We start from the raw sequence: 13,542 nt of genomic DNA on the forward strand, positions 1-13,542 counted from the left end.
CAGCCCCAGTTTTTGTGTTTTCTAAATACCCAGTTTGTGGAAGTTTGTTATAGCAGCCCAAACAGACTGAGACATTATTTCCAAGCTAGAGATTTCTTGTTATTTGATTTATGAAGTTTAGGTCCTTTTTAAAAAAGGTTTATATGAGATCAACTTTATAACCCTTCTAAGTTTGTCTTCTTTAACCTGATTTTTTTTATTATAATATATCATAGATGATATTTCCATGCCATGTTTATATTCTTTCCAAAATATACATAATAATAACTACCCGGTATTTCTTCTTCTTTCCTTCTTCCTTCCTTCGACACTATCTTTCTCTCTCTCTCTCTCTCTCTCTCTCTCTCTCTCTCTCTCTCTCTCTCTCTCTTAGAACAGTGCACACTGTTCCCTAAGTCATTGAACCAAGTGGCTATTATTGGATACTTAGTTAGGTTCCAAACTTTTACCATTATGAACAGCAAGGGGCGTTCTTTGTGGTTAAAATTTTGGCCACCTCTTTGCTATCACTTTAAGGTACTTCTAGATGTGAGCCTAGAAGTGGGATGATTGGGTTACAGGAAACGCCAACTTTGAAAGCTTTCGTATGACAAGTGGCTCTCCGGTGAGGGCGTTGTGATTTTCTTTCCACTGTCAACGTGCGGCTGGGCTGCCCATTTCCCTTGGCCTTCTTGTCCTTCTCACCAGGGATCCACGGTCATCGACCGACCTCTCCACTGAAGCCCAGGGCCTGGCTGCCAGTCCAATGTGCCAAGTCGAAAGGGGGTGACCAGAGATCCACATCCAGGAGGAGATTAGCAAGTGGAATTTGTCCCTGGGTGGCTTTTTCTCCAGGTCTGGCAAAGCTCCCAGGCTAGAGGTCAAGCTTGAATGACTCCAAGCCTCCCTGTCACTGCTTCCTGCTCTACCCGGGGAACACTGACGCTTCAGGCAGAGACTCTGCCACCCCACCAGCCTTGACTCCCAGCTGGGATGGAGATGGCCAGAAGAATGCAAAAATATTTTGCATTGTGCCCAGCGCCCAGTGAGGCCACCTTTCCTCTGGGCACGGCTCTTGCTTGGCCTCATTCCTGGATGCCTTTTTATGCTCCCTCCCTCCTCTCAGCTTGTGGAGACCGTTGGTGTCCTGGCAAACCTCCGCTGATTCAGTGTGGCTAAAAATATTCTGAGGAGAGGGTTACTTTCTGGCCCTTGCCTTCTCCCTACTCCCAGTTCTAACCACCTACAAACAACAGACCATATCGATGTTTTTAGGAGAGGAGGGGAAGTGAGTTTGGGGTGTTTATTTTTTCCCCATGTTATCCCAGGGCTTCATCAACAGCAAAGCTCTGTCTTATGATTCTGACGTTTGGGTGTTAGTCTTTTTCAGTTTCCAGAACCCAAGAGCCTTGTGGATGGTTTTTGAATTCTTACGGCCGTCCACACCAAAATTGGGAGTCATAGGTGTGTGCTCCTGGGCTTCTTTACTTTGAAGCCTGGGGCTCTCTATTCTGATTTCCACATCTGTCCTGCCCTTCTTATCTATTTCCATACTTACATTTAAATTATCCCAGACTACTGACATATTTTCATGTCCATTAGGAATGATCTTATATTACCTCCATTGAACACATGTGTTTTTTTGTTTGTTTTTTGACAACTCTATCTTGTCTTTTCTTTTCTCCCAAAAGAACTTTGGGAACAGATTATCAAGTTCTACCACCACTCCAAGACTCCAAGAACCTGCCTTCTCAAAAAAGGGAAACACTTTAATATTCTACCATCAACAAATAGATGTAAACCTGACTCAGAGAAGAAGCCTCCTATGGAATAATTATTAAAATATCTACAGCAGCATGTTAGCCAAGCATAGTGGAGCTGCTTGCAGCTGGTGGGGACTAGAACTAGAAACTAGAATCACACTTCAAGAATGGGAGTTAAAATATCTCTGAAACCCCTGGGCATTGTATCCACAGAAATGTCACTTGCCTGTGTCCAGGAGAGGAAGCAGAGCTACCTTAGAGAGTAAGGACCAGGCATAGTTGAGTAGGTCTCTTGAGAGTTTCAGGTTGGAAAGGAGGGTAATATCAGGATTGAGGGACACTGTGACATTTATTACACAGTCACCTCTGCCATGTGCCCAGTGCTGGTGCCAAAGCCTTTCTTATTTCTAAAGGGAAGTATCTTGATGCGGCAAAGGGAAGGGAATGGCAAACAGAGGATCACCTTTGACCCACCGAGCTGCATGAACTCAGGTAAGTCACCATGCCTATGAGTTTCTCCCTCTCCTCTGCATATAGCAATAATCAGTTGAACGATAAGTAATAGTTACCAGTTTCAGAGGATTATTAGGATGGAATGAATGAGTTAACTTCTTTCTCAGCTATGTCAGATTATCAAAATACCTTTTATATTTTGTTTTAATAACGGTTGCTTCAGGAGAAAGCCCTTCAGTTTCTGGTGGCGGATTCCAAAGAAGAAAAGGGAGCTTCCGATTGCAAGGGGGAACACTTAACATGTGCCTTTGCAAAATCCTGCTGCTTTAAACATTGGTCTTGCCCAGGGAGTGCTGGCTCCTAGGAATAGGATATACCATTTACGGCAAGAGGGGATTGAAAACACAGGGGACCCTGGTACATAAAGTAAGGCGAGAAAGGCAGAAAATGGAGTGCATAGAAGACACTGACTCAGAAACTTGTCATAAAGCAGTTCTTTTGTCTTGCTGGTCACTTCTTTCTTCTCCCTGTCTCTCTGGTGTTGATAATTTTTGATAAGAAAGTTGAAGGGGACTGATTATTGCTGAGCATAGGGAAGTGTCACTCTTGGGTATAAAAGTTTTTATCTCACTGAAATGCGTAGGAGTACGTATTATGATCCCCCACATGAGCCCCTAAGGGCCAGAGGACATAAATAGCTCCGAGGACATAAATATCTCCAAGGGAATGATTAAAGAGGCGAACAGATTTCTAGTATATGACTCTGAACTCTGAAGTTCTGTCTCCTAGGTGCAAGTTCCAGATGGATCTAGTTGGTTAAGAAAATAATAACTCGCAGTATTAGGCTTCACGTTTCAATGCATCTCCCACAGTGGTGGTAGTGGTGGGGCTCTTTAAAAGGAGAATCCAGAGCCCCTAGAACAGGATGCAAGTGGATGCCACCTGCCCCCTAGGTAATGCAACATAAAAGACCCAGCTCAGCATCACCGCCCGTAATGTCTCCATGGCAACGTTCACGTAGGGTGCCGTTCTCTTTCCAGAGCCAACAGGCAGCTGGTGAGTGTTTTACCAACACAGGTGATGGCCCTGGCTGAGTCTCCAATTAGAAGGAGGCTCCTGAGTGATCCCGGGCTCTGACGGCATCACACTGAGTCGTTGCCATGGTTTTGGTGAGAAGTGTTGCTTTTCTAAGGATTGGCAAAACACTTTCTGTTTCCAACCCCAGGCTCTCGCTCATTCCTGACAGAGTGGAAAATGTGCCTCCCTGGCTGAAATGTTCCTCTTGAGTCCAGCCCAAAGATGACATTTTTAGGAAAGTTTGAGAAGAATCCTGTGGCTGTTACTGAGTCACGGATAGAGTGGAAATGGATCTTTTCTATTTAAAGAGTTTTGTGCTACTGTTTGAAAATGTCACATTGCTAGGGAACGGTGGAAAAGGAAAACTTTCCATTCGCTCTCAACAAAGAGAGATCATTACTGCATGCAAACCGGTGGAGCTGAGAAGTCCTGCTACCTGTCTGTCAGAAGAAATGGGAGGCTGTTGGAATTTCAGTTTAAAAATATTGGTCTGAGTAAGGCTGGTGCTCTTGAAAGCCCTTGCTCATCTCGGGTACAAGGCGTGCAATGCTGGAACCCATTCTGTGTTACTTGAGACAGATCCCTGCCTCGAAGGATCTGTTTCAGTGTACATCAAAGGAAGAAAACTAGATTAAACTAGATCAGATCAGGATTTCCCCAATTTATCCCATATAAGAACCACCTGGGGCCCTAATTAAAAACCCCACAAGTCAAAGAGATGAGATTAGAGGAGATTAGGTCAGATCGGATCAGGATTTTCTCCAATTTGCCTGATACAAGAATCACCTGGAGCCCTGATTAAATAAAGCCCCTTTCTGGATACTGAAGTCTTGTAGTTCTGGGGTTGAATGGAAAGACACTTTCACAAACATTCCAGAAAATTCTGAGGAAAAGGCAGATTTAGAAATAGAAATAAGAAAATGTGTTATGTGCAAAAATGGGAACTTTCTTTTTTTTTTTTGGCAGTGCGGAGATGGAACCCAGGCCCTCACACAAGCTAAGCAAGTGTTATACCACGGAACCACACCCCCAGCCTGAGACCATGTTTTAAGACTATTGGTTTTTCACTTACAAAACATCATTACTTTTTGAATGGGTGTATGTAGGTAGTCTTTTTTTTTAAATAATTACTTAATTTTTAAATTATGTTCCAATATTTATTTAACACAAATCCCTTTTATTATAGATTTTGTATAATAATGATTATACAAAAATCAGTAATTATATGCCATTTGGTACTCATACTAGAAACAATTTTGATAATTTGATAAGTAATGATATTTGATAAGAATAGATATTTTAATAAAGTATTATAATGAGACACTATCATTTTGTTGATTTGTTGACTATTTATTTTATTTTATTTTGAAAATTGCCTCTTCCATTCTTTTCAAGGTTTCCATTGGGAATTTTTTTTATATATAGATTTGGGAAAGCTATTTATATTTGAAGCACATTAAATACAGTCATCTATGTTGTAAATTTCCCATTCAGTTTGTCTTCCGACTTTATTTGTGATGATTTTTGGCATTTAACACTTCTATATGGGATCCTTTAAGAAGTCTTTTATGATTTCTAGATTTGGTGTAGACTTAGAGAAATCTTGTTCATCTCCAGATTATATCTTACTTATGTTTTCATATTTTTTTATGATTCGGTTTTTGCACTAACTTTCATGGCACCTGGAATTAATTTTACTAGACTGTGTTGTGAAAGGTTCTAATTATTTTTTCAAATTGTTCATTAATTATTGTAGTATCACTCATTTCTATATCAATTTTACCTTAAATATCATGGAAAATATAAAATGTGTGCTTCTATAACCTCGAACCTGTTTCTACTCTTTCTTTCCATTCTGACCTCAGTGTTTTATTTTGTTTGGTGGTAGGATGAGTTCATACCTGACTTAAATGTATATTTTACAGGGTGTGGCGGTCTTATTTGGGATAGTCTGAAATACCCTCCTGCTCCTCAGTTATACAATACAACTTTAAATTTCCAAAACCAAAGTTTTAGGATGACTTCTGAGCAATCATAAGATTTCAAGAGACCGAAAAGCAGCAAGTAGCTTATAGTTACCCCAGCAACAGAAACAAGAAAGGGAGGAAGGGAAGAAAGAGGGAAACAGGAAGAAAGGAAGAGAAAAAGGAATGTATGAAATTCATTCAACAAAGTGGAGCTGAATGCTACACCCATGACTAAAATGGAGTGAAGGGGCCAAGGAAAAGAAAGGAAAACTCTTGAGGCCACAAACGCTAGCTCCAGGAATGATCTCACAGAACCAATCCACAAAGACAGCTTGTCCCCTCTTCAAGACCATTTTGACTTAGCGACTGAGGATGGAACGGCCAATGGCGGTCTCATTTAGACTAGCTTGACATAGCACTGGCCCCACTGGTCAGTCGGAGCTCACCACACCCCCAAGCTCACAAGTGCCAAAGAACTTTCATTCAAAATAACCTTCCCAGCCAGGCACAGTGGCTCACCCCTGTCATCCCAGTGGCTCTAGAGGCTGAGGAAGGAGGATCGCGGGTTCAAAGCCAACCTCAACAATAGCGAGGCGCTAAGCAACTCCATGAGACCCTGTCTCTAAATAAAATCCAAACTAGGGCTGGGGATATGGCTCAGGGGGCGAGTGCCCTGACTTCAATCCCCCGTACCAAAAACAAAACAAAACAAAAAACACCAAAAACAAAACAAAAATACCTTCCCAGATTGCTCTGTATGAATATTGTTTCTGGACATACCAGAGGCCACCCAGCCTGTGTAGGTATGTGTGACCTCCAGGAAAATCCTCTTCTTGGTTTTTTTTCCAAACAATGGTTCTGTGATTGGGGATTCATCTGTTTGTTTGTCTTTAACAAAAGGAAGAAACAAGACCTACTTTTAACATGAAAGATTTGCTATACAAATTTCAGAATGAGTCAGAGATTTGATGAACTATTTAGACAATTTAGAGGCAGCAAGTTGGAGACGTATGCAATCCATTCTGATCTCATAAGCAGGCTTGCTCCCCGTCCATGCCTTAGTTTGCTGTACAGGCAAATCTGGGACAGCTAACAGAAACCCAGAAGTCTCTCCCTGTTGTCATTCGAGGTAGAAACAGCTGCCTCTCCTCCATCAGGAGTAGGAGTCAAGTATTTTCAGCAGTACCATTATTCCCAAACAATAATACTAAGTGTGCCAGTTATTTTCCAATTTTTTGGCAGTTATTATTTGTTCATTTTTTTTATCCAGTATTTTACAGGGCCCATAAAGTTTTCTCATTCAAATAATCAGAAAGAAGTTGGCAGCATCTGTGTGAAGTTCCATTTCGTCTCTCCAAAGAATCCATCTTTGCTAAGAGCATCATCCTTACCCAATCCTTCTCCCATGTTGCCATGGATACTCTGCTTCCTTAACACCATCGTATTACTCAGATGGGATTGATTTTCTTTTTGCCTTCTCTTCACTCAACTGGGTCCTTCTCTCCCCAAATCCTTCTTGTGTCTGTACTTGATGGTCCTCAGCTTCACGTACTTGTGAAGCCAACTTGCCACAACCTCTGCAGCCTCTGAAAATGGTCCTCAAGAAATACCAGAACGCATGGTCTGACAACACTTATTTTTCTGTCTTATAAATTCATTTGTGTTTAAATTTTACCAAGGTCATAAAATAATTTATATTTATCATTTATTTAATAAGTCATCTCACGGGCAAAGAAAAAAAAATTACAGTTAAAAAATAGGAGCCTGGTCTGGTGTCATGTCTGTAATTCCAGTGGGTCAGGAGACCGAGGCAGGAGGATCAGGAGTTCAAAGCCAGCCTCAACAATGGTCGGGTGCTTAGCAACTCAGCGAGACAATGTCTCTAAATAAAATATAAAATAGGACTGGGGATGTGGCTCAGTGTTCGGGTGCCCCTAAGCTCAATTCCCAGTACCAAAAAAAAAAAAAAAAATAGAGTAATTGGAAAGACAGTAGAATGAATCAGACATAACTTTACATCACGTACAACCACATGAATCGCAAGTTATACTCCACGTATGTACAATATATCAAAATATATTCTACTGTTATATATAACTAAAAAGAACAGATAAAAATTTAAAAAGTAGGTTAATTGAAAAATAGCAGAGGTATACTTGCTGTACTGATCATCTATCCATCATCCACAAAACCACCTTCTTCTATTTCTTCTAAATGTTCCATGAATTCTAGCCCCTTTAGGAATGGCTCTTCCTTGACTATGTGAAAAGATGAAAATAACACCCCCGATTTTATGGAGTAAACCCACATGTCTTCTTCCAAAGTAATAGTCCAAGAAATTCGTCTTTCTGGGATCCACCCTCTAAACTAAAATAAGTAGTTTAGAGAAGGACTAGTTTAGAATTAGGGGGTTTCGTACCTTATTTTAAAGCAATGAAAATGCATTTTTTAAAACAAAAATCTTACGTGAGAAAAACATAGCCCAGTGATGGGGGCAATAATAGCAGAACCTCTCATGAAGCGTCAGAACTCTGTGGAGCAGAGTTTGAAAATCTTCATGTTGGATGGCCCCTAAATGCCTTCCAACTTAAGTGTGCCATTTTTATGATTTGGTTCCAAACATCTCAAACCTCCTGAGAGACACTGCCTAGAAATAGGAGTGATTTTGTCCAGGGGGTAGATTACTGCTTTTCCCACGTTCTCCATATACAATGAGCCCTATGTCTAAATGTGAACCCCATTTATAATTTGAATATTGGGTATTAGATGCCAAATTCTAGAATTTTGTAGAAAATCAAAGCAATACATATAGATGTGTGTGTGTGTATATAATGTGTGTGTGTGTATATATATGTATATATACGTATATATGTATATATATTTTTATATGTATACTATATATATATATATATTTATATTTTAAAATACAATATATGTTTAAAATAAGCTGCATATATTTCAATTTTTTGCTTTGCCCATAGGCAAAATACCTACAAGTACTGATTAAAAAGTGATGTCTGCCCCGATGCACCAGCAAGAGGTACTTGAACAGTCACACAAAAGTTAGGAGAAGAGGCCCAGTTCTCTACTCTGTAGCTTCGAGACCTTGGCCAAGACATTTCACATCTCCATCTTCAGTTCCCTCTCCCATAGAATGAGAGAGATGGGCTGGTGATCTCAAAGGCTCCTTGGAGGGCTAACATTTCATGACACTTGGCTTCAATTTTGACCAGGGTCTGTTTTTATGACTCTCCAAATTCAGAGCTCTGAGATTTAATCTCCAGCCTTTCTCCCAGGAGATTACAGTATTTCTTGTAAGAGTTCTTAGTATTATATTCAAAGTACGGAGCAAGGACTGTCAGATGGTGATGTAGCACCCCACCAAGGTTCTAAAGGGCACAGGCTCGAAATGCAGGCTCCCAAGGTGACCTTGAGGGGAAGGTGAGCTACAACAGCGCTTTCTTTTATGGATGGCACAGAAATTTTTTAGGATGGCCAGGTCAACCTGGTGATTGTGACGTCACCCACCCACCAGTCTCTCAAGGTATTGAACAATTCCTTGTTATTTGGGAGGCAACTCTAGATGCTGAGGTTGATTCAATAAAGTATTAGGTTACAGGTCACTAAAGAAGTCTACCACAGCAGAATTGTGCCTTAAAACTTTCAAGTGATAACCTCAAGGATAACATGATACAGGGCATTCTTAACCAATGCATAAAAACTCAAATTTGGAATCAAGCCCTTGGCCAGGGTTGGCTTACTGAGCATATGAGCTGTGCTGTCCCAGAGCCTCATTTTTTAAAATTATATATGACAATATATAATTTAAATGTAAATTTTTAAAATTTATATATGACAGCAGAGTGCATTACAATTCTTATTACATATATAGAGCACAATTTTTCATATCTCTGGTTGTATACGTAGTCTATCCACACCAATTCATGTCTTCAGACATGTACTTTGGATAGAAATGATCATCACATTCTACCAATCATTAATTACCCCATGCCCCCTCCCTTCCCCTCCCACCCCTCTGCCCTATCTAGAGTTCATCTATTCCTCCCATGCTCCCCCTCCCTATCCCACTATGAATCAGCCTCCTTATATCAAAGAAAACATTCGACATTTGGTTTTTTGGGATTGTCTTCACTTAACATTACCTTCTCTAACTCCATCTATTTACCTGCAAAAGCCATGATTTTATTCTCTTTTTTTAAGAAAGACTCAGTGCCTGGTTTGATACTGTGCAATTGGCATCTTAAAATTCTTAATCATTTTTCGAAAAAAGCACCCCGCATTGCCATTTTACATTGGGCCCTGAAAATATGTAGAGTCCGCCGGGTGGTTGGTTTGTGCCAGGAAAGCGATTCTGTTGTAAAGTAGTAAGAGATGACACTGGGAAAAGAGGTGGGGATTCAAATCCAGAGGGCCACTGAAGTGTTTGCACTTTGTAGGAAGAGGGCACTGTTGGGCTTTTTTGATCCAGAGTCATATGGTGACGTGAACATGTTAGGGTGTCTGTTCGGATGCTAATATGATAGAAGAGACAAGGCTGGTTTGGAGACTTTAATTGTGATCCACAGATACATCCATAAAGTCCACTTGGGAATGGAGATGAGGGGACAGATTTGAGGAACAAGAAGAAACGAAGAGTAACTAGGTCTTGATCAATTGAGGAAAGATGGAGAGGAAGAGAAGACAGAAAGTGGAAAGGGGACGAATTTACATGACAATCTCTTTGATCAGACTTTAACACACACTCACACACACACAATAAAGCACTATTACTATCATCATTGGTACCGAAGTTGGTAGGGCTTCTGGGAGCCTTGGAAATAGTGCTCTCATCAGGGAACTTGGTGGCAAGGGGGTGGGATTGCTGACTTCATTGGTTCATTCATTCTATCTGTTTGGTACTCACTGATCCTCTACTGCATTTCCAAATACTTTTAGTTAAGAGGGATCTGACCGTGATTGAAGCTGTCATGAGCTCTTCATGCATGACATTTACAGTCTTGGGAGGGAGAAAGATGTTAAAGGATCACAATTTGGGGAGTGTCCTGAATGGGGGGCTTCATGTCATTTGGGAATTAGAGAAGACTCTTCTGTTTTTTTTTCCCCCTCCCATGGAACTTAAACAACAAATGAATGAATAGAGAACTTAATTTGGTGCTGGAGTTGTAGATGAGTGGTAGAAGAGCATTTGCCTAGCACATGTGAGGCACTGGGTTCGATTCTCAGCACCACCGAAAAATAAATAAATAAAATAAAGATACTGTGTCCTTCTACAACTAAAAAAAAAAAAAAAAAAAAAAGATTTTAAGCACTTAATTTGCTTTCTTCCAGTTCCACTTAGCAAAGCTCATGTGTGTGTGTGGGTGGGGGGGGGGAGTTGGATGGGGAGAGAAATGATAACAAAGTCACTGGCAGAGTGCAGAACAAAAGTAAAGAAAAGAAGCAAGAGAGCCTTCCCTGTTATTCTCTCCTGAAATGGTTTCCCATTGGGTTTGCTAGGAAATGCCTTTCTCCTCCACTGTCCATGAGGTTTTTGGTGTAACTTAGGTCCCACTGAAATCCTCCCTGCCAATTAGTTTTTGTTCTGAGGATGGACAACCACCCAACCAGATTGGTTTCCCCCTGGGAGTTTTAGAAATGGGAGAAAGACAATTCACAACAGCTAAGCTATGGAACCAACCTAGGTGCCCTTCAACAGATGAATGGCTAAAGAAAATGTGGTACTTATGCACAATGGATTATTACTCAGCCATAAAGAAGAATGAAATGATGGCCTTTGTTGGTAAATGGTTGGAACTGAAGGCTATTGTGCTAAGTGCAATAAGCCAATCCTCAAACACCAGAGTCTGAATGTTCTGATATATGGATGCTGACTCACAATGGGTGGTGGCGAGGTGTGTTTGTGATTGTGTGTATTTCACCATGTTAGACAGAGTGGGGATGGGGGTATAAAATGGGGAATGGGAATGGGAAAGACAATAGAATGAACCGGACATAACTTTCCTATGTTCACATATGAATATATGAGCATTGGAACCCCACATCATGTGCAGCCACAAAAATGGGAAGTTATACTCCATGTATGTATGATATGTCAAAATACATTCTACTGTCATGTATAACTAAAAAGGATGAAGAAAAAAAATAAAAAAGAAGTGGTGGGGGAGAGAGAGAGAGAGAGTGAGAGAACTGAGAGAGCACATTCCATAATTATCGGAGGTGCCCATTACGACCATGTGAACTGAGGAACTGAGAGAGAAGATGAGGCATAGAATAGAACAGAGAGCAGGGAGTCTCCTGAATGTCTTCACATCCCCAATTCCAGCTTATTTCCATCCAAGTCCAACCATAATCCTGTGGCCGAGTTCCATGAGGCACCCCAGTATCTTTATAGTACGCATTCCTTTGTGCTTAAGCCTGTTGAAGATTTCTATTACTCGATTCTCTATTATTTGCAAACAAAGAGGATCCCCAGGATTAGTGTTGAAGAAAGGCATCTGGTGGTGGCAGAAAGTTATCCACACGACCAAGGAAAGCTTTGAGATCTACTTTGAAAAGCTGTTCCACCAGGTGTGTGGAACTTGAGTTTGTCGAGTGCCAAAATGTACATCTGGCATGACACACTGGGCATTGGCACACCGAGGAACCTGGATTCAGCAGGTCACAGAAAACAACTTGGATGGCCACTTCTGTTGTATCCACAAGTTCTTGGACAACAGGGCGTCAGCCTGTTGAAGACTCTCCCCTTGGAAAGGACAGTTGTACCTGTTCATTATTTAGTCCCTGACCTTCCTCTTTTTGGTCAATCCTACCCTGAATCAAGCTAGATGCACCTTCCTGCATAACTCCTGACCTTGACAATGTAGCCATCGAGGGCACGGTCAGGCAAAGACCTTGGAGAAAACCATTGGCTGATAGATGGAAAATAACAGGCATGACCACCATTGGAGGTTCCAGGTTCCTTCCAGAGCTGAAAGTGGATATTGCAGGACACACATCTCTCCTCTTCTCACCCTATTGGTGGTCAATTCACCAAATTCTTTCCTCTGTCTGGCATGTCTGACTCCTGGACAAAGTCCACTGCTCACAGCAACAGCCTAGATCACTTGTGGGTCTCACATGCTCTTCCTTGGGGCACAGAGGCATCAAATCGCCTGGTAAAGAGAAGGTGGTATGGCTGGTACAAAGTTGAGAGAATGGGAAAGGACAGATCAGGTTACCCCTGGTTACCTGAGCAGTTCTTGCTATTTTTCCCAACAAGCCTCAAAACCAGGGATTATTTTTGTGCATAGTGCTCATCCCTGAATAGACTCTCTTCCTTGCCTTCTGATTTCAGAGACCAACAATGACTGTTCCCTGGTTATAGGTTGCCTTATGTGGTGTTTTTATGGCCAACCTGTCTTTCTTAACCAAGATGGACCTAGCCTTGACTGGCCATCCATGTGAGATTGCTAGGAGTCCCCAGAGAGGAGGAGGTAAACAGGACGTAGCCTTCTGAGTGGACTCAGAAGCAAGGGCAGCCAGAGGATGCAAGATTGGCCTGAGTGGCCCTCACAGGGAAGCACACGTGCAGGAAGAGACTCAGACCAAGAACACACTGTTCTTTTCTCCATGCATAGGTATGTCCTGACTCTGCTTCCTTCAAAGAGATTAGAAAACGTGAATTCATGGCCAGTTTCTACACTGGGCATTTGGAGGGTCAAAAAAACGAGGAAAATCCTGAAAGAGTTTGGACTCAGAATTATCTGACAGTTATTTCAATGATGTAGCCTCACGCACTGGCTCAAGTTCTTTTAGAAAAAGATGTCTGTTCACACAAACACTGTGAAGCTATTCTTTCCCTAAGCACCACACTCTCAGTTTGTCAAAACATTTGAAGAAGACTAATTCATGCCTCAAAAGGAATTCTCTCTTTCTCTCACTCAAAAAGCTGCCAGGTTTGTGAGCTTAAGGCTTTCTTGTTAAAATATCTCAAGACACCAGAAGAAGGAGGACTGAGAACCTCAGTGGAGATGCCTTGGGGCTTAGATAGCATGAAGGGGGTAGAATTCACAATTTGCATGTTTGGGAGGGGACAGTCAGTCTGACTCAGTCAGTCAGTTTAGGTGCCTGTTCAAAACAGCACAGTATAGGAGTCAAAAAACATAGGGATTCCAGAGTAGACTATGTATCTATACGTGTTCTCCAGCTATTCCATTTGCTGGTTGTGAACTCTCATGACAGTTCTTTAACAGCTGGGCGCTACAGTTTCTTCACCTATGAATCAGGGGATGTCAAGACAGCAT

The 13,542-nt window shown here is 41.4% G+C and overlaps 1 protein-coding gene and 1 long non-coding RNA gene across 2 annotated transcripts in view; one reads left to right on the forward strand and one right to left on the reverse strand.

Annotated features, from left to right (window-relative positions):
• Myocd (myocardin) overlaps positions 1-13,542 on the reverse strand; it is a 95,421-nt gene that overhangs the window by 66,831 nt on the left and 15,048 nt on the right. The window lies entirely within an intron of this gene.
• LOC113184054 (uncharacterized) lies at positions 1,960-4,516 on the forward strand. Its single transcript, XR_003300937.2, has 3 exons — positions 1,960-2,004; positions 2,156-2,234; positions 4,239-4,516. It is a non-coding gene; the product is annotated as an uncharacterized LOC113184054 (long non-coding RNA).

Source organism: Urocitellus parryii, chromosome 7 (assembly GCF_045843805.1).
Source record: "Urocitellus parryii isolate mUroPar1 chromosome 7, mUroPar1.hap1, whole genome shotgun sequence".
In the NCBI taxonomy this organism is placed as follows: Eukaryota; Metazoa; Chordata; class Mammalia; order Rodentia; family Sciuridae; genus Urocitellus; species Urocitellus parryii.